General features: G+C 44.2%; 1 long non-coding RNA gene across 1 annotated transcript in view; it reads left to right on the top strand.

The window, feature by feature from the left end:
• The window catches only part of LOC116881522, a 57,946-nt gene extending 49,104 nt beyond the window's left edge, over positions 1-8,842 (top strand). The window contains exon 5 of the long non-coding RNA XR_004385429.1: positions 8,649-8,842. This is a non-coding gene — a long non-coding RNA (uncharacterized LOC116881522). The remainder of the gene's footprint in view (positions 1-8,648) is intronic.
• The last annotated feature ends 15,153 nt before the right edge of the window (positions 8,843-23,995 follow it).

Genomic DNA, 23,995 nt, shown 5'->3' with positions numbered 1-23,995 from the left:
GATCCATCATCAACTCCTAGGAGAGTTTTACCTCTTTAAATCTAATCTCATTGAGCTCCCTGCACCTTTTTTTATTGCCATTTCCCTTTTAGTCATTGTCAATTAGCGCTCCGTTGCTGGTTTTAGTTTTCTACGTGATAACCAGAGGCTTTTGAATCCATCCTGATTAAAGCAGCAAGGCCCCAACCCCATCCTGCCAGCTTCCTTTGAAGTTCATGCAAACTCTATATTCAGATCAGCTGCCCAGGGCACAGAGAAAGATGAGCTATGAGCTGTGCAACATGAGGACGCCAGGCCAGATGCTTCAGGGCAGGCAGCTTCTTTCTGGGACTGGAATCACCAGAGTTCCATCGCTCCGGAATGGTTTGGGTGTGGCTGAGTGGGGAGAAAGCACAAAAATCAAAAAATGAAAACATGATTTCTCGGGTCTCTTCCAGACATTGTCCAAATTAAACTAGGATCTATTTGTTAAAGCTGGTGGCAGGCTTTTCAATGCTCAGGACTGCCCAGAAATATGGATTCTTCCAAGATGTCCCATTTGGTAAGGTGGAGGGTTGGCTCATTATATAGAGAAAATCAAAAAAGGAGAGCATGGGATGTTGTTAAATATATATCATGGTATTTTTCTCATGTTTCCACCCTCTTACAGACTGCCTCTTCACATCTTTTGTGTATTTCTTTATTCTCCCTCTGTCTCTTTCTCTCCATCTTACTCTCTCTGTGAAACCACTATCTCCCCCTTATTTACCTCTTCCTCTTCCACTTGTTTTTTCTCCTTATACATATTTTCATGTGGTTGTTTGTGGCTCTGAGAGTAATACATTTTATTTTATTTTATTTTATTTAGTAATTACATTTTTAAAAAGCCACTTTACTTTGGGGAAACAGCTCTTCATTTGTAAAAATATAATGACCCTTATATTTCCCTCTAACGCTAACATTCTATGACTCTCTGAAATACTTACTCTGTTCAAATAATGCATTTCCTTCTGACCCACCTAAAATCTGTGGAAATTGACCGTAGCATGGCTGACAAACCAAGTGATAAATAAATCCCCTTTTCTTTCTCTTTGGGGATCCCTTTACTCTGCATCAGTATGAGAGAGTCAAAACACAATCTCTGACACTCCCATGCCCCCCCAACACAATCCCCAAAGCCTGAGACTCATAATGATGTACCTCAGCAGCGGCAGCCTCCCACAGTCCATCAGAAGCTCGGGATCTAGGGAAAAGGGATAAAGAAGAGGAAAACGTCAGAAAATCCAATTTTTAAAAGGGAGAATTTTTTGTGGTGTTGAACTCCCGAAGATTATTATATGTGGTTCAGATTGTGTGCACTATTTTCTGTGCCACGTATTTTCAAAGTCCTCCCACAGATAGAATATCTAAAAGAGCACCCCCCGCCCCCGACAAGTGTGCTTTTTATTTTCCATATGGTACGTACTAGTAATTCTGGCATTTGACCACATTTATGTAAACATGCAGAGATACCTATAAATTATTGGACTTACCCCAGTTTGAGTTACCAACTATGTACTACAATCATTACAGCTGTTCTTACTTTAGGCTCAGAAGATATTTTGGTCCATTTATATGGCTGATTAGTCATTTAGACTGTAGACTACATTTATGACGTTGTTTGGGGGTGGGGAACATACCAGATAGTCACTGGAGACACCAAGAATCCATCCTTAAGCCAAGAGTTCTGCAGACTGGTGGGGGCCCCCTAACCTGAGCTCTCACACCCTAACAATTGACTGTCAGTCACCCACGGCTACCCCACGCCTTGAGATGACTTCAGGAGAACCCAGGCTCGCCCCCTCACACCCGCTTCTCAGAGTATTGAGACAGAAGAGAGTGAGAGGCCAGGAGAACTGAGAGCCTCACTTGTAAAAATCTGTGCCCTGCCCAACAGATCTGGGACTTGTCGGGTCAGGGGCGAGGGAGGGGGCTTAATAACAACATTTGTAGGTAGCTCGGCAGTGATGACTAAACTGAGCTTTCTCACTCAACTCTGTCCTGCTCATCCCCACCGCAGGCCTGGCTGCCTCGCCTGCCCCAGGGGAGCGCAGAGCCCGGGAAGGTCCCATGGGACCAGAAATCATGGGCTCTAGCCTGGTGCCAACATCGGGGCCAACCTGATGGGGGTGCCCTAAAGCAGCTGCTGCTCCCGCAGCTCTTCTGCTCCAGGACTCAAGAGTCAGGCCGCCATATTGTTTGTCAATAACCAAGCAATTTATTGACATAACATCTTAAGTTTTAGGCACTTCTCACCACCCCTCCCCCTAAACCCCTTTTCTATGTTTTCTTTAATTTTTCCTCTGCACCTCACGATCGCAAAGAAAGGTAACCTGTATAGAGAGGTGAAACGATTTCACTAAGCTCAGGTGGGACTCTGGGGTGGAGACTAGAGTGGGAGCCTAGTGTCCTGATTCCCCGACCTGTGTTCTTCCTACAAAAGTTCTTTACAGGGGGGATAATAATAAACAGAAAACGCGTCTGCTATCCCTTTTATTTTCTTTTCCTCTTTAAAACTTTGACATGTTTTATTTATGTCAGTTCTCCTGAGATCAGTTTTCATGAAACTCTAGTACTTGCCTGGCTGTCCTCCACGCTCAAACGATGTTGGGTAGGATCTCCAGTCTTGTTCTGATTCATTCAGCAGATGGAGAGTTATTATCAATATTTCTTCAGAGTTCGAGGGGGTATTTTTGGATGATAAAGTTTGTTTCCATTTATCATCATTTTATCCCTGGTGCTGCCTTTGGAGGGCTCTGATTTTTGCTGTGTGAATGTGAACCATGAGGTTGCATTCAACCTGGTTTGTTTTCAAAGCCCAAAGAAGAGAGAGCAGGATGCAGAAAATATATGGTGGCCTTCGGCAACTTGGTGGAAATTTTGACTTAAGGGAAAGCCAGTGTTGACTCAAATCTTTATTCTTTTCTCTTTAAAGCTGGAAGAGGTCACAGAAAACATTAAGTAATTCTGGTGCAAGGCTTTTGTTCTCACCGGGGCCGAAAATGAGACTCAGGTCAGGAGGTTTATCTGAGATCACATAGCTCCTGGCCAGGTAGTGCTGAACTAAGTCATGCACGTTGTTCCTTCTGGGCCTGAGGCAATGTCTGTGAAACCACAGGGCCTCTTAAGATAAGGGTGGGCTACATCTATAGAATCCTGAGGGACATTCTATGTGATTAATTCAATTCAGCCCAACAAGCACTCACTGAGGCCACCACAGGGCAGACCATCACAATATTGTGTGGAACCCCACAGTCCTCAAATGGCTGACCTGGCAAGTTGGCTTCATCCTCTCTCCCGTTCTCCTCCGGGGGGCCTGAGATCAGGCCTCCTGGGCTGTTGCTGTGTCTGCATTGAAAAATCCACCCTGTGGACTAAAATCTTTTACTGGGATGGATGGGGCCCACACCTTGTCCTTCTCTCCTGCGGTAACAAAAAGGAGGGCCATGGAGAGGCTTTCATACCAAACCACAGGGAGATTAAAGGACTAGAGAGGAGGGACCCATTTTGAGTGCGGAAGTCGCTGAGTTCTTGGGCCTGCAAAGGAGCCTTCCCATTATTAATGGTAGTTCTGCCACAGATGTGGCTTGGAAATGAGAAAGACAGGAGGCAGCAGAGACCCATGTGTGGGTTTGTGTGGCTCTGAACGCAGGCGTGTGCTTCAGACATGGGGTCCCACTGACACTCGCTGCCCACGTCAACCAGACTCCCTTCTGACCACCTCTCCCTCCCCCAGAGGCGGGAAGCCCGCTGGGGGAGGAGTTGAAATTGCTAAGAATAGCCATGGTCTTTGGGACTTGCTGTTTTTAAGGAATCAGTGGAATTAGAAATGAGATATTAGCTCTAATCAATCACATATGCTAGGAAAAGAATTTCTGACTGTAGCTCCGCACCCAGTGGGGAAAAAGCATCTACACCTGTGGATCTGGCGGGGCCCCTCTTCTGTCCTCTGGAGGGTCCAGGACGAAAGTACATGCTGTACTAAGTAGAGGCTGTCAGTCTGTCATCTGGTCTGATCCGAAGTGGCCAGACTTCTGACTAAGCATCCCCTATGTGGCTTTTCAACAAGTGTAGACGAATTTCAAGGCACACATAGATCCAGATGGAGCCAAGAACTGGGGGCTGGAAGAGAATTCCACCCTCCCCTTTGTCTTTTTCCTTAAGTTTCTGAGATGTGGGGGCGTTTGGAACATTAGGCACACCGTGAAAGTATGGGTTTTTGGTTTGGTTTGGCTTGACTTCCATTTTACAAAAATTTAAAAATATGAGAAGAGTCAAATGAACCCCTGGGTGCCCGTGATCTTGATGCCAGCCATATAGATGGTCAGCAGGTTTTCACGGAGCAGGCACGCTCCTCGGTAAGGCCCCTTGACTACCTGCGTCAGAATCAGCCCCAGACCTCTCCATCCGGGACCTCCAGGCAGGCTGGGACACTGCCCCGCACGTGGTCCCCAGGTACTGCTGGCTGTCAATAGCTCACAGTAGCTCAGGGATCTGTTAACTTGCCCCTGAGCTCTTTGTGTCACCATCTCCGCCAGTTCCAGTGAGTGGCCAGAATATTCTGCTCATGATACCATCTCTTTGCATTACACCTTTGAAAAACAAACACGAACAGGGAGAATCAGCCCTTTTCTTGTTCCTACACAGCACTCTTCCACATGGCTACTATGTGTGACCCTTGTTCAAACTTCACAGAGCTGCAGTGAAAATAAAACCTCATGTTAAGGGTCTTGCCAACTCTTTAATACTTACGTTTCATTTATGATTCGCGTTGAAAGTTGGCCGTATAGCCCTGGGCCTGGGCTTAACTAGAAATGCCTTGTGTGGATTGTTTGTGTATGGCTGATGCAGGCGAGTACCTACACACTCACGGAGAACACTAGGAGAACTTTTAAACGTCGACATTCAAGTTTTCCAAAGACAGCAAAGAGCAGAGTTAATTTTCTGGAGAGATTCTGAGTCCAAGGTCACATCTACAGTCGTCTAGAATTGGGAGACTGCATTATGTCATTTTAAAAAGAAGGAGGTAACAGGGGTGGCTGAAGTGGAAAAGGACAGGGGTGGGTGGTCAGGGAACAAAAGGCCGATTGGGCATTAGCACGTCCAAATCCCAGTCTGACAGCAGAATTGTGGCCAGGTAAGAGATCAGAGCCCCTTCCTGAAAGCTCCTCCAGATCAGTACCTGTTTCTCACACGTATCTGCCTTCCTCCCCACACCGTGCTCAGGACTGCCCGGAGCAGGTGCCTGGGGTTGGCTGAATGCTCGTATGAATGCTGTTTCTCAGCTGAAGTTTCACAACTTCAGGAACCACGTTCACTTACATAGAATAGGGGGTGAATGGAGCCCCTCAGCTGGGCACCAGCTAGCCCTGGATGCCTTCTGGAAGGACCACAGTGGCCACTATGAGCGCAGACTCTGGGTTAGCAGATTAGATCAGCGTGGTTTGCATTTGCCCTGCTGTTGTTCGCTCACTCACAAATGCTCCTCTTCTACAGGTTTATGCTACTTTCCCAGGGATGCCTGGGGGCCCGGTCCCATTTGGGAATTGACTCTCCTCCACCCCAGTACCTTTTATCCTCAGCCTTCCTATCCCTGTTCTTTAAGTATCACAAATGCTGAGAATATCTGGGATGCTTACAGTCGAAGACATTCACTTGATTGAGGTTCTAACAGAGGCTTTAAAGTTATGGCTCTTGGAGAAAGGAAGGATAAATATGATATTCTGGGCACACACTTTTTCAATTATGGGCAGCTCAAACCCGGTATTGCTTCTCATCCATCTCAATCTGAAGGCTGGTGGGGAAGCTGCTTCTAAACATCTTTGCACACTTAATCTCAAACCCCACTCATGCAGCTTCTAAATTTTTAAGATTAATCAAATCTAAGTCTTGCAAAGTGCACACTCTGATTTATACGAGTTTTGGCAAACAGGCACAGCGAATAAAAAGCTTCTTAGTTGGAAATGACAGCGCTAGGGGAACAAGGGATAGAAAACCATATAAGGGCACCCTGTTTTGATGAGTCAATGGCAGCTTCTGGAACTCAGTTAAAGGACTCTGAACATGCTGTTGTAGTAGATGGAGGCCTCTAGGCAACAAGGCAGGAATTGGTGTGTTCCCCCATCCTTAGATTTATTTTTGAGCTCTAGTTCCCATGAAGGAAACCCTAGGAATTCCGGTCTCAGAGGAAATGGCACAAAGGTGTGCAAGGATCTTGGGGTAGGAGCTGGAGGTGAAGGGCGAGAAGCTGGAATCAACTCTGGCTGAAGAACACATCTTCTAGAAAGATGCCCAAGTGTCCAATGCCCAGGGAGCAAAGGGCTCAGTGAATTTGAACTTGATTGAAGCTATTGCTGTCCAAGAAGTTCTGACATAATGAATCAACATGGCAGCAGTCAGTAGAGGATAGTAGCATGTTGTTAGGACTGACACTAAGTTCATGGTTCTGAGTTACTCTTCCATTAGAAGCATTTCCCAGCAGTTGAGTCAACCTTAATCCCAGCCTTAATCTTTAGCAAACTTAAGCTTGTCCCGTAAGAGCACTGAAAGTGGAAACCTTTTGGCTGACTGTGCCCTGTTCCCCTGCCAGGGGAGGGGCATGGACAGAGTTAGACTGGCTGGCTGAGTGGGCCGGGCGGAGGGCAGAGTGCCAGCCCACAAAGAAAGTATTCAGTAGGAAACAGAAGCAGGCAGAAGCCCAGCCACACAAATGGGGCCATCTGATGTGAGATGTGGGGGGAGTTACGGCTTGTCACACTCAGCACCAAGTACAACAGTTATGGCACAGAGATGTAGCAACAAGTTCCAGACCTAGCAGAGAAGGGTCTGAGCCCTTGGACGAACACTGGTCTTTGTCAGGCTGGCCTGAACATTGGGCGGGGCGGGGCGCTGCAGCTAACTTAGGGGGAAGGTCTCTTCCTTTCTAAGATTCATGTCAGAGGAGCAGTACCTCTATGAAAACAGAAGAGAGCTTAGAACCAACACCTCGAAAATAATTATTTCAAATAAACATCGGATGGATGCCTGGGTGGAGTCAGTCAGGAATCTTCCTTCAGCTCAAGTCCTGATACCAGGTTCCTGGGAGGGAGCCCCACGACGGCTCCCTGTTCAGTGGGATGTCTGCTTCTTCCTCTCCTGCTCCCCTTTGCTTGTGTTCTCTCTCTCTTGCAATTAAATAAATAAAATGTTTTTAAAAAAACAAATAAGATAAACATTTGAATAATACCTCTTGTGTGTTATTCTACATTTTCTTTTTGGGTCTTTTGTAATACATGCCTGTATTGTTCCAACCCACCACATGCACTGAAACTTTTCCTGAAGAGGCAGCGGAGCATCAGAGTAACAATCTGCGCCTCCTTCCATAGTGGGCAGCAAGAATTCGGCTCACAGTTTAATCCTGTGTGCCAGGCATCTGGCTTGCCCTTGCGGAGTTCATGCTCTTCTGAGACATGAGGTTAACATGCAGGAAACGATAGAGACCCATATAAGCCAGATGGTGAGTGCCACAGGGATTCAAAGAAATGGCTGATACATGAGGTTCACGATCATGGGGAAAAGACATACAGAACCCAAGCACAGGTAGGATGCAATTGCAGGGAAAGAGTGAGAGGCACAGAGCGCTCATGGGCTGGTGCATGGGCTGCAGCAACCCGATGAAGACCACGAATATCTCCCCTTTTGTCGACGAGGAAACTGGGCACAGCCAGTTCCTGCTTTAACCACCACCATCCCTTCCTCTCGTAAGCTACCGATAGGGTGACCACAGCGTGAGTCATTGGCAGGATCCTGCTCACAGGTGCTATGTTTGATTTCGCTTTTAATTATTAGCATCCCTTGTTCTTAGGTCCTGTGAGCGGTCCTGGAGGAAATACTTGAAACTGGTACCCTCCAGGAGCATCCCTTCTTCCCTGATGCGTCTGGGGATCTGGAGTGGTGAGCTACAGCACTGTCCCCCGTCTCACACTAGACTTGGCATTCCAGAATTGGAACTGGCTCCACATCAGGGACCACAGTCCGTGAGGAAAGGCTTCAAAGTACCTCTGCTCTTTGACCAGAAGATATAAAATTTCTATTACTGTATTTTACCATTCTCTTCGTGTAAGTAGATCGGATCTTTAAAGAAGTTCAGTTTCTTGATTGTTATTGTGTGTTTACTATGAGCGATGTATGGTAGGTTATAAGGGAGACGGTGATGAATAAGAAAAGGACTTGGGGGTGGGAAGAGTATATGGAAATAACTGAAACATGAAGCCAAACAAACAGCAAAGTGTCAGACCTGGAAGAACTGGGTTTGATTCCGGTCTTCACTACTTACAGGACTTACAGACTGTGTGATTTTAGGGTAAGTCACTCAATGGCACTGAACTCAATTTGCTGATCTGTTCAGGAGAAAGAATAAGAATTTGTCTTACTGGATCGTCGTGATGATTAAATTCAGTATTTTGATAGGCGCATTAAAAATGTCATACAAATATTAATTATTATATTTCAACTATATCAATGCTGCAGTAGAAATTGTCCATGTTAAAAGAATGGGAGCTATCTAGTGGGAATATCTGTTCAATTTGGTTGTGAATGGTGCACCTTCCTGTTTAGTCCTATTCTAATATTTTCCTCACTTTCTCTTTTAGGATACGGAGGCTCCTTCCTTGAGCATCCTTGAGCATCACCCTCATATGGAGAATTAAAAATAGCCCTGGGAAGGAAAGGCAGGGAGCAGAGGTGAAGAGAGTGGAACGTTGCTGTTGGTGAAATGACTGGCAGTGTTTATTTTCAATCACAGAGCTGTACACCCATGCTCACTGAGTGTCTGTCCACATCCAGGTCTTAGTCTGGGAATGTTCCAAATGAGGCAAAGCTTGAAATTACACCTGCTCTTCGGCAGGACAGGGGGACGAATCCTCAAGTATTATTCCTAATTATTTTGGTCCTTTAATGATGTCTAGCCTTCCAAATATGGGATCAGACATTTACCCACACCTAGCTCTCCTCATATCAACATTTTTTCATTTTTTTCCTTCAATAAATCTTAATTGAGAGCTTACTATGTGCTAAGCACCATACTGGGCACTAAGGCTTCCGACACACCTAAGACCTAGCCCCTGACCTTCCACCATTGAGAGCGTCATAGAAGATGGAAGTGGACAGTTTCAAAATGATGCATTAGGTACTCCCAAAATAAAATAAGATGCTCTGGGGCCTCACTTCCTCTGAGAAAACTTTCCTTTGGTGCCCTTAGGCTGCATTACACACTCTTTCTAAGGCAAGTCTCCAGACCACCTGATTTTTTCAGTTAAGATTTACTGAAAGAAAATACGAATGAATGAATGTTTGTAAGAGACAAGGTGGATAGAGGTGAGCCTGCTCATACAGAGACCTAACTGTCTATGAATGGTCTTGCAGGCTTTGTTCCATTTGGAGATATTCAAAAACTGCTTGTAAGATCAGGTTTTTTGTTTTTTTTTTAAGATTTATTTCTTTTATTTTTAAAATTTTTTCCATTTTATTTTATTTTATTTCTTTTCAGTATTCCAAGATTCATTGTTTATGCACCACACCCAGTGTCCCATGCAATATGTGCCCTCCATGATACCCACCACCCGGATAAGAGCAGTTTTTTAAAATGAAACACCATAACCTTGGGACAACACGGATCTAGCAGAAATTTCTTTTCAGGCATACAGACCAAGCAGAAGTTTGATTATTATAATGTCTACTGTTGACAAGCTCCCTTCGATGTTTTCTGTTCCTTACAATAACCCCATAAACGGTCTTAGTATCATCTCTATCTTACAAGTGATAGAGCCTAGCCATAGAGTGGCATTTATCCGCTCCCATAGGGTAACAACCTGTTAAATCAGATAATCAAAGGAAATAAGGAAGCAGTACTTGGGCAACCAGAACTCGAGTTTTTGTTGAATTAAAGTTCTAAAATGGTCCCAACTTTTGCTTCATTCAGATATCCGAGCTTCTACTGGATTCTATTTCATTCATAATAAACTAAAGAAGATTCTAATCCTTGTTTCTGGGTAGATGTGGATAGTATAATATGAAAAATTAGTACAAACATCATAAAACATTAAGTGGAATGTTGATAGTAAGTTTAAAAGTTGATCATTCAGTTAAGGAGACTGGTTGGAATTTGAAACTGTTAAAATGACCAGAAGATATTCTTCTAAAACTGATGATGCTGTGGCTATCCAGTTTTGGAACTTTCATCAGATTCAACCCAATAAACATTTCCCAGGCACCTACTATGTGGCAAGTGCTGGGACAGATACTGAAGATGCAAAGATGAAAAAGTGTCTCTTCCTGTTGTTGTCTGAAGTTGCTCTGATTTGAAGCCATGTGGACAGGCTCTAAGGAAGCCCAGAGGAGGGAAGGAATGATGCTGCTTGGTGCGTAGCTCACAGGAACGCTTTCTCGATGGGGCAACCATTGAGTCAGAACTAAGCCCTAGCTGGACTACAAGAAAGAAGGACACTTTTTTAAAAAAAAAACTTTATTTATTTGAGAGAGAGCACAGGCTGAGGGTTTGGGTACGGGGAGAGGCAGAGGTAAAGGGAGAAGCAGTCTCCTCCTGAGTGGGGAGCCCAATCTGGGACTCGATCCCAAGACCCTGAGATCATGACCTGAGCCGAAGGCAGATGCTTAATCAACTAAGCCACCTAGGCGCCCCAAGAAAGACACTCTTAGAGTAAGAAATGGTAAGAAAATCCACAGAGACACAGGAGAACATGGGTGTTTGGGTTTCAGGTTGCAGGAAGCTGGAAAGGGAGCCTGGAATTAAACTGGGAAGGCTTTGTCAGTTATGGTGTGGGGTTGTGAGAATGGGGTGGGGAATCAGAAGAAAAAATGGGCAATGAGCCCCTGAAATAGTTGACCCAGAACTTAATTATCTTCTGGGAATGGCACTGAAGAACTCAAGGGGTTTTAGAGGCCGGGGCCCTGGGTTTGAGTCCTATATCTGCCTATCACCAACCATGTGACTTTGGCCAGTTTATTTAACCTAGGCTGTAAAAGGAAGCTAACAAACATATGTATCCTACAAGGTCATTGTGAGAACAGAAGGAGATAATATCAGTCACAAACCGTGTCTATGAGGTAAAGCACTTTGTGAATGCTAATTACTATTATTATTTGATGTCGAAAAGAGAGAGGCTGGGAGTGTCCATTTGTTTAATATTCTTTCTTTGTGTTTTCAAGAATTCTTGTTTTTCTTTCCTTTTTTTTAAAAAGATTTTATTTATTTACTTGACAGAGAGAGTGTGAGCACAAGCAGGGAGAGGGGAAGAGGGAGAAGCAGGCTCCCCGCCGAGCAGGGAACCCAATGCGGGACTCAATCCCAGGACCTTGGGATCATGACCGGAGCCAAAGAGAGTCGCTTAATCGACTGAGCCACCCAGGCACCCCAAGAATTCTTGTTTTTCTACAGCACTGTGTAAATGCTAATGGTTTGCTTTCCACATGTCACAAAAACCCTTATTAATTGTGATACTTCTAAACTTGGTATACAGCCTAGTGTAGACAGGGGCAAAAGGAAGCTAGCATTTTTTAGTACTTGGCCATGCCAGTCAATTGGCAAACATCATCTCATTTGATCTGCACTGTGATACTTTGATGTATTTATTGTCCCTGTTCACCAGCTTAGAAAATCAATGTTGGGAGTTATTGAACTTGTCCAGATTAGTTAAGAAGTGGCAGAACCTGGATCTGAAAGTCTTGTCTGTGCTGATGCTGATCCCCATGCTTGTCCCCGCCCCTGCCCAATACACACTGTGCTGTGCAGAGCACATAGGTGTGCTTAAACTAAATACCCCACGTCTTTTTCCTCTGGTGCCTCCCCCGTGATGAAGCCGCTCCTGAACTGGTCATGCTGGCAACACATGGCTCCATGGCTGATTGGGCTGCTCCTGATCTAAGCAGCACCCGTCATCTTCCTCCTGAAATTTGGAATTGGGATATTTAGCATCTGAGCCTGTGGGAACCAGGCAGAAAGGACAAGCAGAGTCAGCGCCAACAGCAAGCAAGGTGGGCAAAGGGCTGTCTCAGCCTCCCGTGAACTCCCAGTTTCCAGCTCCAATTCAAGAGACATTTTGATACCCTTAACAAAAATTTCCCTTTTTTGAAACTAGCTTGTCCTGTAATCAAATAGCCTCGATCAAAGCAGCACACAGTGAATGTTTCTCTCCTGAGCAGCTTCCTGTGACACTCTATTGTTTTTATTAATTCTTTGGTCTGTAGGTCATTCTTGTCAGTTTGGTTCTGGAGCCCTTGCTCTCGTAGGATGAATGAATAATGTTTTGGAAATCACTCACCCGAGAAAGGTGGCAAATAGTGGAACAGAGGTATTTGGAAAACATAAGAGTTTTAGGCTATTTTAGATGGTCTGAATACCTATGAATAAATCATATAATATTTCTAAAATCCAAAGGATGCCTCATTTCAATGCATTTTTTTTGTTCTGTTTTGTTGTTGTTGTTTGAAAGAGAGAGTGAGAGAGCACGCAAACAGAGGGAGGGGCAGAGGGAGTGGGAGAGAGAATCTTCAAGCAGGTTCCATGTCCAGTGCAGAGCCTGAAGTAGGGCTTGATCTCACGACCCTGAGATCTTGACCTAAGCAGAAATCAAGACTCAGACGCTTAACCAACTGAGCCACCCACGCACCCAATTTCAATGTATTTTTTAAATTATTTGTTACAGGCTAGGATTTCTGGTTCCACTTTTAGTAATAACAACACATTTTTTAAATTTAAATTTAGTTAATTAATATATAGTGTATTATTAGTTTCAGAGCTAGAGTTTAGTGATTCATCAGTTGCATATAACACCCATTATTATTTAATGCCCATCAGCCAGCTACCCCATTCCCCACCCCCACCTCTCCTCCAGCATAAACATTTTTAAAGTAGAAAGGGCACTGAAAAGCAAAGACCCACCTGTCTGGAGACTAGCAAAAAAGCAACGACAGATAGCATATTTCCTTAGAGGAAAAGTCCTGTAGCAGACATTAAGTCAGGGAGAGGAATACTTTATGACCTTAATACAGTAGCTCAAAAGAATAGTTCAGCATTCCTTTTGGGTTTTTTTGTTTATATTTTTTTAAAGTTTATTTATTTATTTGACAGAGATCACAAGTAGGCAGAGAGGCAGGCAGAGAGAGAGAGGGAGGGGAGGAAGCAGGCTCCCTGCTGAGCAGAGAGCCCGATGTGAGGCTCCATCCCGGGACCCTGGGATCATGACCTAAGCGGAAGGCAGAGTCTTAACCTACTGAGCCACCCAGGTGCCCCTTGTTCAGCATTCCTTTTGAGCAGTATATGAATAGGAGGGAAAGGTGTTAAGTTGAAAAGGTTAACTCAACTTTATTGTGCCTGGGTGGTTCAGTCCATTAAGTGTCTGCCTTGGGCTCAGGTCATGATCCTCAGGGTCCTGGGATCGAGCCCCAGGACAGGATCCCTGTTCAGCAGGGAGCCTGCTTCTCCCTCTCCCTCTGCAGCTCCTCCTGCTTATGCTCTCTCTCTCTCTGTCAAATAAATAAGTAAAATATTTTATAAATAAATAAAGTAATGGTTCTATTTTGGGGAAATATTTCTGGAACTATTTTTGAGAAAAAAAGGCCTGTTTTAGAAAAGTGTGCTGCATTCTCTCTGACTCAGCTGACCAGGCCTAAGGGGATTTCGAGGGGTCTGGATTCAGAGGCTGCAACCAGATGGCGGCTTTGTTAGTACCTTGGCAGAAAGGGAGCATCACTGTTGAAATGGGGACTCCTGTTCATAGAACAGTGGCAGATATCATAGTACCAAAATGACTACTCCAGTGCACTGACTTTATTTCCAGTGTGAATTTTGAGTCTACAGAACCCTGGCCAGCTGTGGAGAAAGGGGAAGTACCTTGAACTTGGAGGCAGAGGGTCCAGTTGCCTGTGTCTGCTTCTTTGCTGTGTGATTTGGGCAAACCATTTAATTTCTCTGAACTCAGGGTTCTTGTTGGTAAAATTATGAGGACTGGACAAAGGGCCATGGAAAGTGTTCATGTTCTAGGAGCATGGTGTCAAATTTTCTAGAGAGGCTGTGGGTTGGATTAATAAAATCCCATATTTGACTGTGACTAGACTAGTACAATGCCTGGAGCCAAATGGGCACCCCAAAGCTGCTTTCTCTTCTCTTCATTGTTACTCTGAGCAAAGCACTGATGGCCGGCAGTATGTTGGGTCCTGCTGATCAGGAGCAACGTGAAAAATGGCCTCTACCCTAGCCAGCCACTATTTTCCTGCTACTTGGTGGGAGAGGAGGGTAGGAAGGATTCGTGCTAGCCGAGCAGGTGGAATCCATCCATGTGTCTCAGGACTTTAAGTGCTTGGGAAGCAACTGCATCTTTTCCATATTTGGGTTTCGAAATAAAATCTCCAGGGGCACCTGGATGGCTCAGTCGTTAAGCATCTGCCTTCTGCTGCTCAGGTCATGATCCCGGGGTCCTGGGATGGAGTCCTGCATGAGGCTCCCTGCTCCGTGGGAAGCCTGCTTCTCCCTCTCCCTCTGCCCCTGCTTTTTCCTACCTCTTGTGTGCTCTCTCTCTCTCTGCTCTCTCTTTCTCTCTCAAATAAATAAATAAAATCTTTTAAAAAAATGAAACAAAATCTCCAAAGTAGATAGAGATCTAGTGTAAAATTGGAATGCTCAAATGGTTCACAGGATGAGTGCCCGAGAATCCGAAAAGTCAGCTTCATCGGACATCTTCAGAAAAGGAGGCACGGGCAAAGGTGGGCTTGGCTTAGAGGGTGTCAACATGCAAATGGGGCATGGAGGGTGTGGGAGGGGGGCGCAGGATATCGAGAAGGGTGCCCCGACATTCCTTCAACGGCTGCAAAGTGCTTTGTAAGGGAGGATTCCCCACTCGGGATCAATAAGCAGTTCTCAGCTGATATTCTTTAAAGCATATAAAAGTGTGGAAGCAATCATACCACGGGGAAGTTTCCATGGGGCCCCTGGCAGGCTGAGGTAGAAGAATGAAAGCTGCCTTCCAGGGCTCAAGAGAGGGAGGAAGGGAAACAGCTGTGAGCATCTCTGGAAGATGGAAACCTGTAATATTCACACACAGGGTGAGAAAGAGAGAAAAGGAACAGGGACATAGGGCAGCAGGAAACAGCACATTTCCACTGATTTCACTTTTGAAAACATAATGGTCTTATTAAAAAAAAAATTGGGGAACTGGTGCACGTTGTATGAGGATTTGTTTTTAACCAAGGAGTCAACAATTCGGGCTTTAACTTTAAAAATGTAATTCCACCTTTACTGTGCAAGGTCTCCACAACCTGGGCTTGAGAAGGAGCGCTCAAAGTTTAACACTGTATCCACTGAATTTAACTTGGGTCTAGTTTGCCACCAGGTGAAACTGAAGACTGTTCCGAAGATGGAAATATGGTCTACACTGCTTGCTCCCTTTCCATGGGCTAGAAGACTACTGGTCTAGAACCTGGTCTAGAAACATCTACAACCAAGATGATAGGAACATATACTGGAAAATTCAAAGAAATGTGGACAAGGGGGAGGCAGATAACCCCTATTGTGCTGAGCACCCCTAAATCTTTCGGAGTCTTTTCCTCATCTGATAAATGAGGATAATAACATCCATCTCACAGCTGTTGTGAAAATAAGATTCAGCAAGGGCATGTAACAGGGCTCAAGCTGGAGGAGTAGATCCTGAGCAGATAAATGTTGGTGCACTTTCTCTGGCAGACCGGCAGGTGCCCCCGTGTTTTCCGGAGAAAACCTGTTACCTGCCATGTAGAAATGTGTTTCACGTCATCTAAGGCAAATGGGGTGTTGGTGATTGAATCTAAGTTTTCTCTTCTTCCAACCGCAAGGGACAAGAGTTAAGTTAGGAAAGTAGATATTTCGTGTTTCTTGCTGTGTCAGAGTTGTTGGTTGTGGGGAGTTTATGGAGGGTGGGGAGAATGATGGCTATTTTGATGTCTCTGTTAATCGTACACTAGACACTTGCCTGGCAGCTGAAACCACTACAATTTCTGGCCTGCTGGCCCATGGAGAGATAGCTTTAGAGAGGGTCCCCAAGGAAAGCCAACAGCAAGTTTCCCACTTCTCTCAGATACCATGCTGGGCACATTCAAATGCAATATTCCGGGGTGCCTGGGTGGCTCAGTTGGTTAAGCCACGGCCTTTGGCTCAGGTTGTGATCCCAGAATCCTGGGACTGAGTGTCGCATAGGGCTCCCAGCTCTGCAGGGAGTCTGCTTCTCCCTCTGACCTCCTTGCTTCTCGTTATGATCAGTGTTTGTACTCTAACCACAGAGAAACATTGAGCCCGAGATCCTTGTGAGCTGGTAGAAGAGGAGGGACAGAAGAGTAAGCAGCGAGTCTGTCAATGTTGATTCAAAATCCTCGTTGCTTCTGCTATGGACATCACCGTAGTGTGGTCAGAAAACTTCTGGAGGTTTCCGGCACACGTGGAGTCTCTCCAGCCACCCTCACAGCACATCCCCATGGCTCTGGCTCATAAGGTAAGCCACAGCCCTCTGTGTGCCGGGGAAGACAGCTATGGGCAACAGGGACTATTTCAGCATTAACTTCATTTCACTGATGAGTTTCATTTCATTGACAAATCGTCATGCCCTGGTTAGCCATGAGTGTGTCTCTAGGGAGGGACCAAGTTGTGGGACAATTTACAGGGATATTATTACTTTATATAATATTGCTCTTTTTACAGTGATAAAAGAAACTGCCACTTCTTAAATACGCCCTGCCAGACTGCATTTTACGCATATCACCTCATTTAATTCACACAATGACTCTATCTAGTAAATATTATCACTCTCATGTTATAGACAAAAAGGCTCAAGGAGGTTAAGAGGCTTGCCGAAGGTCACAATAAGTGGCAGAGCAGCAATGCACCGTGCCATCTTTTTAATGGTCAAGAGTGTGGTCTTTCCACCTCACTATAGAGTCTCTCAAATTAATGACTCCCTACATTGAAATGGGGCCTTATGCCCGGGCTCTGGGAGTTCAGGTCTGCTCTTCTCCTAAATGAAGTTCTTCCTCTGTGAAGTTAACTTGCATTCTCTAAATCTCTAAATCGAGATAAATTCGGGGATCAGAAATAGCAAAGATGATCTCTGCTCGTTGGAAGGCATCTTCCAAGTTTCCAGCCCTGAAACACAGGGCACTCCTGGGGATTTAGCTTTGAATTGTCACTTACCCTCCGTCCTGGATGCTACCAAGGTGTTGATTTTTCTTCCTAATGTTTCCTGTAGTCACTGCTGGCCCTCTCGCCCCATGTCACCGCTCTCTCGTGTTATTTCAGTAGTTTCCAAATTGCTCCTTGTGTGTGGGTTCTTCCCATTCCCAGTCCTGCTGCTAGACTGACCTTCCCCAAAGCATCATTTTGTAAATGTCAATCCTCATTCAAAAATATTCCATTGATATGATGCAGCCTTTTAGGCCGATATTGGTGAAGAATAGTTAATGACATGATATGGAAAAAATGTTCACAGTATGTTGTTAAATGAAAAAAAATGCTTACAAAATACAGCAAATGTTAATACAGGTGATCTGTGTGTGGTAGAATTATGGATAAGTTTATCATCTTTTTGCTTATCAAGAGTTCTTAAATTTTTTGCAATAAATGGTAGTTTATAAAAAGACAAAAAAGTAGAAGCTACTGTAAAAAAATCATAAAAGAGTCATTCAGAGTACTATAAAATAGAACAATGGTAGAATTCCATTTTTTACTATTCAATTGGCAAGGAGAGTTGAAGTTATACTGGCCAGCATTGGCAAAGGTGAAGACAGGGGCATCCTTGCACACTGTGGGTGGGAATGGAAACTGGTACAAACTTAGTGGGAGACAACGTGGAGGACACATCATCATGAAAAATGTGCATCAGCTTGAAACCAACAACTCAATTTTAGGAATCCATGGTGTAAAAAGATGGTTCTCAAAGTGTGATCTAATCCAACAATATCAGCTTCACATTAGGACTTGTTAAAAATGCCAATTCTCAGGCCCTACACCTGACCTACTAAATCAAACTCTGGGAGCAGGGTCTGGGAATCCATGCTTTAACCAGACCTCCAGGTAATTCTGAAGCACATTTAGTGTTTGGGGGTCATGCTCTAGAAATACCATCAGGTAGTAAATCTGTGTGAACATGAGCTGTAATGATATACGTTACTACCTTATTTGTAATGCCGTAACATTATAAACAATCTTTGTATTCAAGAGAGAAATTGCCAAATAGGTTAAACCAATCTATCTTGTGAAATACTACATACAGTTAAAGAGAAAAAGTATTAGCAGGGAAAAATTGTTAAGATAGGAGGTTTAGTAAAAATAAAAAGAGCGATTTGCAAAATTGTCTATAATATTATTAATCGTGAGCAAAGCCTGCTTTTATATACTCGTGTTTTAACTTTTCAAACAAATAGATTCATTTATCACATATGTAAAAAACAAAAAATCCTCCCATCAGCTCCTAGAAGATAGAACTCAGACTTCATAGACTGGCTAAGGGGATCCTCCTTTATCTGCTTCAAACCTGATTCTCCAAATCAGTGCCCCCAACCTAGTATTTCCATAAGGAAACTGTTTCTATTAAACGAGGCTTACTACTTAAGCCTTGATTCTACTTGTAGCTGAGGAAACTGAAAAATTTCTTTTTGGGAAAAATGATTCCTGAAAGTTGAGTGACTGCTTACCAGCCCCTGGTCACACGGGCTGTGCTGGAACCCGGGTCCGGTTTACTGTGTTCCAATGCTTGTTTGGCTCCCTATGCTGGGAAACCATGAATATGTTATGTTACATGCCAAATGAAACTTTGCAGATAGAATTAAAGTTACCTGAATTATCCCAGATTCCCTGAGTGAGCCCAGTGAAATGACATGGGCCTTTAAAGGTGGAAGAGGAAGAAGGGGAGTATAAAAAAAAAAAAAAAATGAGGCAAGGAATGGAGATACTGCAGAGTTTCAAATCATGAGAGGACTCAGCCTGCCATGGCTGGTGTTGAAGAGGGAATGGGGAAGGCATGAGCCGGCAGGCAAGTGGCCTCTCAACTGACACCAAGGGAATGGGGACCTTAATCCTACAGCCACGAGGAACTGAATTCTGCCAATTGCTGGAAGGCACAAGGAAGCAGATTCCCCCTAGAGACTCCAGAAAGCCATGGAGTCCCACAGACACCTTGACTTGAGCTGGGGGATGCCCATACCAGACTTCTACGGAAATGTGAGGTAATAAATGTGTGTTGTTTTGTTTTAAGCTGCTACATTTGTGGTAATTGTTATGGTGGCATATTTGCTTGCTAGGGCTGCCATGACAAAGTGCCACAAATTGGGTGTTGGAACATCAGCAATGTCTTCTGTCACAGCTCTGTCCAAGAACAATATACCAGCAGGCTTGGTCCCTCCTGAGGGCTGGGAGAGAAGGCTCTGGTCCAGGTCCCCCTCCTTGGCCTGCAGACAACTGTCTTCTCCCTATATCTTCATATCTCTTCCCCACCATATGCATCTCTGGGTCCCAATTTTCCCCTTCTGTAAGGACACCAGTCATGTTGGATGAAAACCCACCTTAATGACTTCATTTTAACATGATTACCTTGGTAAACACCCTATCTCCAAATAAGATCACACTCTGAGATACTTGGGGTTAGGGAACTTACTATATATACATATTTAAAAATATATAATTTATGTATATATAAAATTATATATAAATTATGTTGTATATAATTTATGTAATATAAAATATATATCTATATATAAAATTTTATATATATCATATATATGATACACACACACACACACATAAAACCACATCAACTTGGTGTAACTTGCTTTTATATACTCATGTTTTAACTTTTCAATAACATCAGCAATAACATCACTGTAGCAATGAGCACACCTAGAACCCAGATCTTGATTTCTAAATATCATTTCCCCCTAAAAAAATCAGGGCTCTTTGAAAAAATAACTGCTTCTGGCTCTGGCCCTGGTGTAGGGCAAATGCAGGTGAGCCTGGGGAATTGTGCTGTGCCTGAAAGAAAGGAAATACTTAAAGATTAATGAGGTCATGTCAAAAGGACGCAGGATCCTGCCTGAAGTGATTCCCCCTGGCCAAGTGTGGGATAATTTGAACATCAAAAAGAAAGTGACAGTAATGGATTATAATTCATTGAAGTTTTTTTTTTAAAAAGTCCATGAGTCCATAATCATATTAAAAAGAAAAGGACTTTCAAGAAAACGAGTTCTGTCTAATAAATGTAAAAGAAGTGATAGAAAAATCACTGTATTTCAGGCCCTAATGTGATAATTGATTTAGGCAAGCATCATACAGATGCTAACTACTGAGTAAAAGATTTTTGGACAAGAGGTTCACACAACATCAGCATGGTAACTCATACATTATTTATCAATTATATAGTGGGGAGTTACCTTCTTAACAAATTGAGTCATTTGGTGGTTACTACTTTAAGTAAATGATAAAACTTAGTGTCACCAAAAGTGGAACAATCTGACATTATTTGAGACTTTTGATTACGAGTGCCACCTGATACGAGGTAAGAGTATGGATTATTTTTGTCAAAAAGAATTTAATTTGCATGTAACCATGAGGAACAACCATACACATTCAGAATGTGGCACATTCTATAGACATTCACATGGGCTCTTCAAAAAAGGTCCATATCATAAAAAAAAGACAACTGAAAAAGAAGTCAGGGGGACCACTCTAGATTAAAAGAAACTAAAGAAAATAGCACAGGCAATATGCAACCTTCCCTGGATTCTCAGTTTTTTAAAAAATGCTATAAAAGACATTTGGGGAACAGTTGGGGATATTTTAGTGGGAAATGTCTATTGGATAATATTATGAAATGCATTGCTAATTTTTCCTTAAGTGTGATAATGGTGTTGTGATTACATTTGAGAACGTCCTTATTCCTAGAAGGCACATGCTGAAGTTATTTGGTTCAGTGCCACGGTGTCTGCAAGTTATTTAACGTAGTTCAGGAAAATGTGGTACACTGGAGCCTGCTCTTACCAGTTCCTGAGAGCATTTAAATATTCAGGAATTTTGCAAGCCATTTGTTAAACCAGTGGTTTAAAATTAGCCTGCAGTGAGCCATGGTGGGAATTTTTAGGTTATAGGAACTGGCGAATACTACCAAAGAAGGCTTTCCCCCGGCCAGAGACCGAGTTTATCAGCACAGCCCTGTCTACAGAAATCACATGTCAATAATGCTGAAATGGCTCAAAATGTACCCTGTTTTCAGAATGGTATTCTGTTGTGAAGGTTTAAAATTTTCAAAATAAAAAGTTGGGAAAAACAGAAGAGAAGTCCTTCCTTCCTGGGAATCCTGAAAACCATAGAGAGAAGGATATAGGAGAGAGAGAGAGAGTGAGGCAGAGACAGAGAGATGAGAGAAACAGAGAGAGACAGAGACACAGAAAGACAGAGAAAGACACAGTGAAAGATTGAGGAGACAGAGATATAGAGACGGAGAAGGAATGAGAGAATGAACTTGGGAATCTAGCAGGTCAGGCTCTGATAGGACTCGGTGTCTCAGGTGTGCTGACGGGAAACCTCTGCCCATTTTGCTTCTCCTCAGTATGTGAGTCCTCCTTCCCCTCTGGGCCTGGAATCTGGCTGCTGTGTTGATGGCTTGCCCAGGTTTACAGGACCCTATAGGAAGCTCCAATTCTAATTCCTTGGGATGAAAAGGTCTAAAGCAGCCCATGGCTTGTGTGGTGACTAAGACAACTGTGGGCCTCTCTTCATTTTCCTTTATTTTCCATGCATCTTTCTATCACTGATTCCCTGTTCCTCCACTGTACTCTGTACTAACACTTTCCTTCAGGAATGCCCTCCCCACACCTCCCCCCTAGTTCAGCTGACCCACCCTTCTAGAAGACACTCAAGACCCACCTCCTGTGTGTAAGACTGATGATTCACAGACCTGTACCCCTGAAACAAATAACACATTATATTTTAATAAATACATATATATATAATTTTATATATACATATATAAAATTAAAAAAAAAATAAAGACCCACCTACTCTACAGGAGAACCTCTGCCCTTCCTTATCGTGCCCCACGGCGCTGATGTCCGTATTATACCCTGTCATATTCCATTCCAGGACTAATTTGTATGGCTGATTTTTAAACTGGCCTGTAAGCTCTCAGAGGACAGGGACTGGAATCAATATATACTTGCTATGTAAAAAACAGTCCTTTGGAGGGGCACCTGGGAGGCTCAATTAGTTAAGTGTTTGCTTTCAGCTCAGGCCATGACCTCAGGATCTGAGGATCAAGCCCCATGTCAGGCTCCTTGTACAGTAGGGAGTCTGCTTCACCCTCTCCCTTTGCCCCTCCCCTTGCTCCTGCTCTCTCTCTCTGTGTCTCAAATAAATAAATAAAATCTTAAAAAAAAACCCACAACAACACTCCTTTCAAGTAGAGGTGAGCATAAAACATCTATTGGATTAAACGGGATTCCTTTCCTCTCATCTCTTCTCAATTCCCTTTTTTCCTTTTTCCATTGTTCTCTCTCCTTCTCTTCCTCCCATTTCATTGGCTGGATTTGTCCCAGGCCTGCCCTCTCTAGCTTTTTCTTTCCCCTTCTTGTCTCCCTCCACTTGGCCCACCAAGGCTGAAGGTGTGGCTGGCCCCTGGCTCTGGGCCTCTTTTCAGCCTGGGGCTTCCCCCAGCTCATGGAACTTTCACACACCTAATTCCCTGGCAAGAAGAAAAGCTGCCTCCGAGAAACATGCCTGCGTTATACACTGTCCTCATTCAGGCCATCCCTCCCCAAAGATCCGCACTGCACAAAGGAAGCGGTGTCGGGGCAGCACGAAACTCAGACATCTGCATCACACATTTTTTTTCTCTCCCATCCCCTCTCCACCCACCCACCCGCCCCCCCTTGAATTCTCTGGACTGAGACTTGCGGTAAAATCTCACACGTTTTCTCAATCTACATGCAAACCAGGTAGGATTGACAGCTGGAGAAAGCTGCACATGGCCCGGGCTCAAAGTTATCTGTTCTCCCTCTGAGGGAAAATCTTTGAGCTCCATGGCAGTGCCTCGAAGCCATGGCCCTTGTCCTAGACCCTGCCCCGGCCCAGGCGAGTGCCTGACCCCTGCTAATGTGTGGGGCCTTCAGCAGCAGAGAATCGGGGGGAGGTAACCAGAACCCCCGCATGCCAGTGATTCATGTTCTCTGAAGGGATCAGAGTGTTATTAGAAACCTCGCCTGCCAAATGCGGGGCAAATGTAACCAATTTATTAATGCTGAAAAACCAATGTGTGAAATTGGACCAAGAGGAGAGGGGCGCCAGCCCCTCTCGCCCCTCTTCCCACTTCCTGCTCTCTGGCAGCGGCAGATGGAGGGTGGTAGACAAAGGATTCTGTCTTCTGCAGGAGGACATTGCTGTGCTAATCACAAGTGATGGTGACAACAAATATTCCTGGCCAAAGCTTCAAAGGGCTGGGAGATAATTGTATCCACCATCCCCAGCTTGGCTGTAATGCTCAGCCTGCCCTTCACAGGTTGTGAGCCCACTGGGCAGGAAGCTAGGGAGCTTGGTCCTGCTCTGTCCCAGCTCTGCTGCTCACCGCGGGGACCTGGGAGAATGAAGGAGGAAGAGTGCTCTGCCATTTGTGTCCACAGTGTCTGTCAGTTTCCAAACTGATATTGGAGGATTTCCTGTGAATGGTCTCAGTGTTTCCAGGGTGGTTGCCATTTCTCCCCAGCGGAGAAGGTTCCTTCAGAGCGTGCATTATATGCCTCATTGTCACTGACTGTCCTCTAAACAGGTGATTGAGTTAAAGAAGATGTTCGCAGCCACCATTTGTTAAAGGATTGTTGTCTGCCGTGTCATTATTACACATTATCTCATTCAATCTCCATGTGAATAGGCTCTTGATGCAAGTATTGCTATTTTCAATTCTCAGTTGAGGAAACTGAG

The sequence above is a fragment of the Lontra canadensis genome, unplaced genomic scaffold, assembly GCF_010015895.1.
Source record: "Lontra canadensis isolate GAN:19392208 unplaced genomic scaffold, GSC_riverotter_1.0 scaffold75, whole genome shotgun sequence".
NCBI lineage: Eukaryota > Metazoa > Chordata > Mammalia > Carnivora > Mustelidae > Lontra > Lontra canadensis.
The sequence above is the reverse complement of the archived record's forward strand: the minus strand, read 5'-3'. Positions and strand labels throughout refer to the sequence as shown.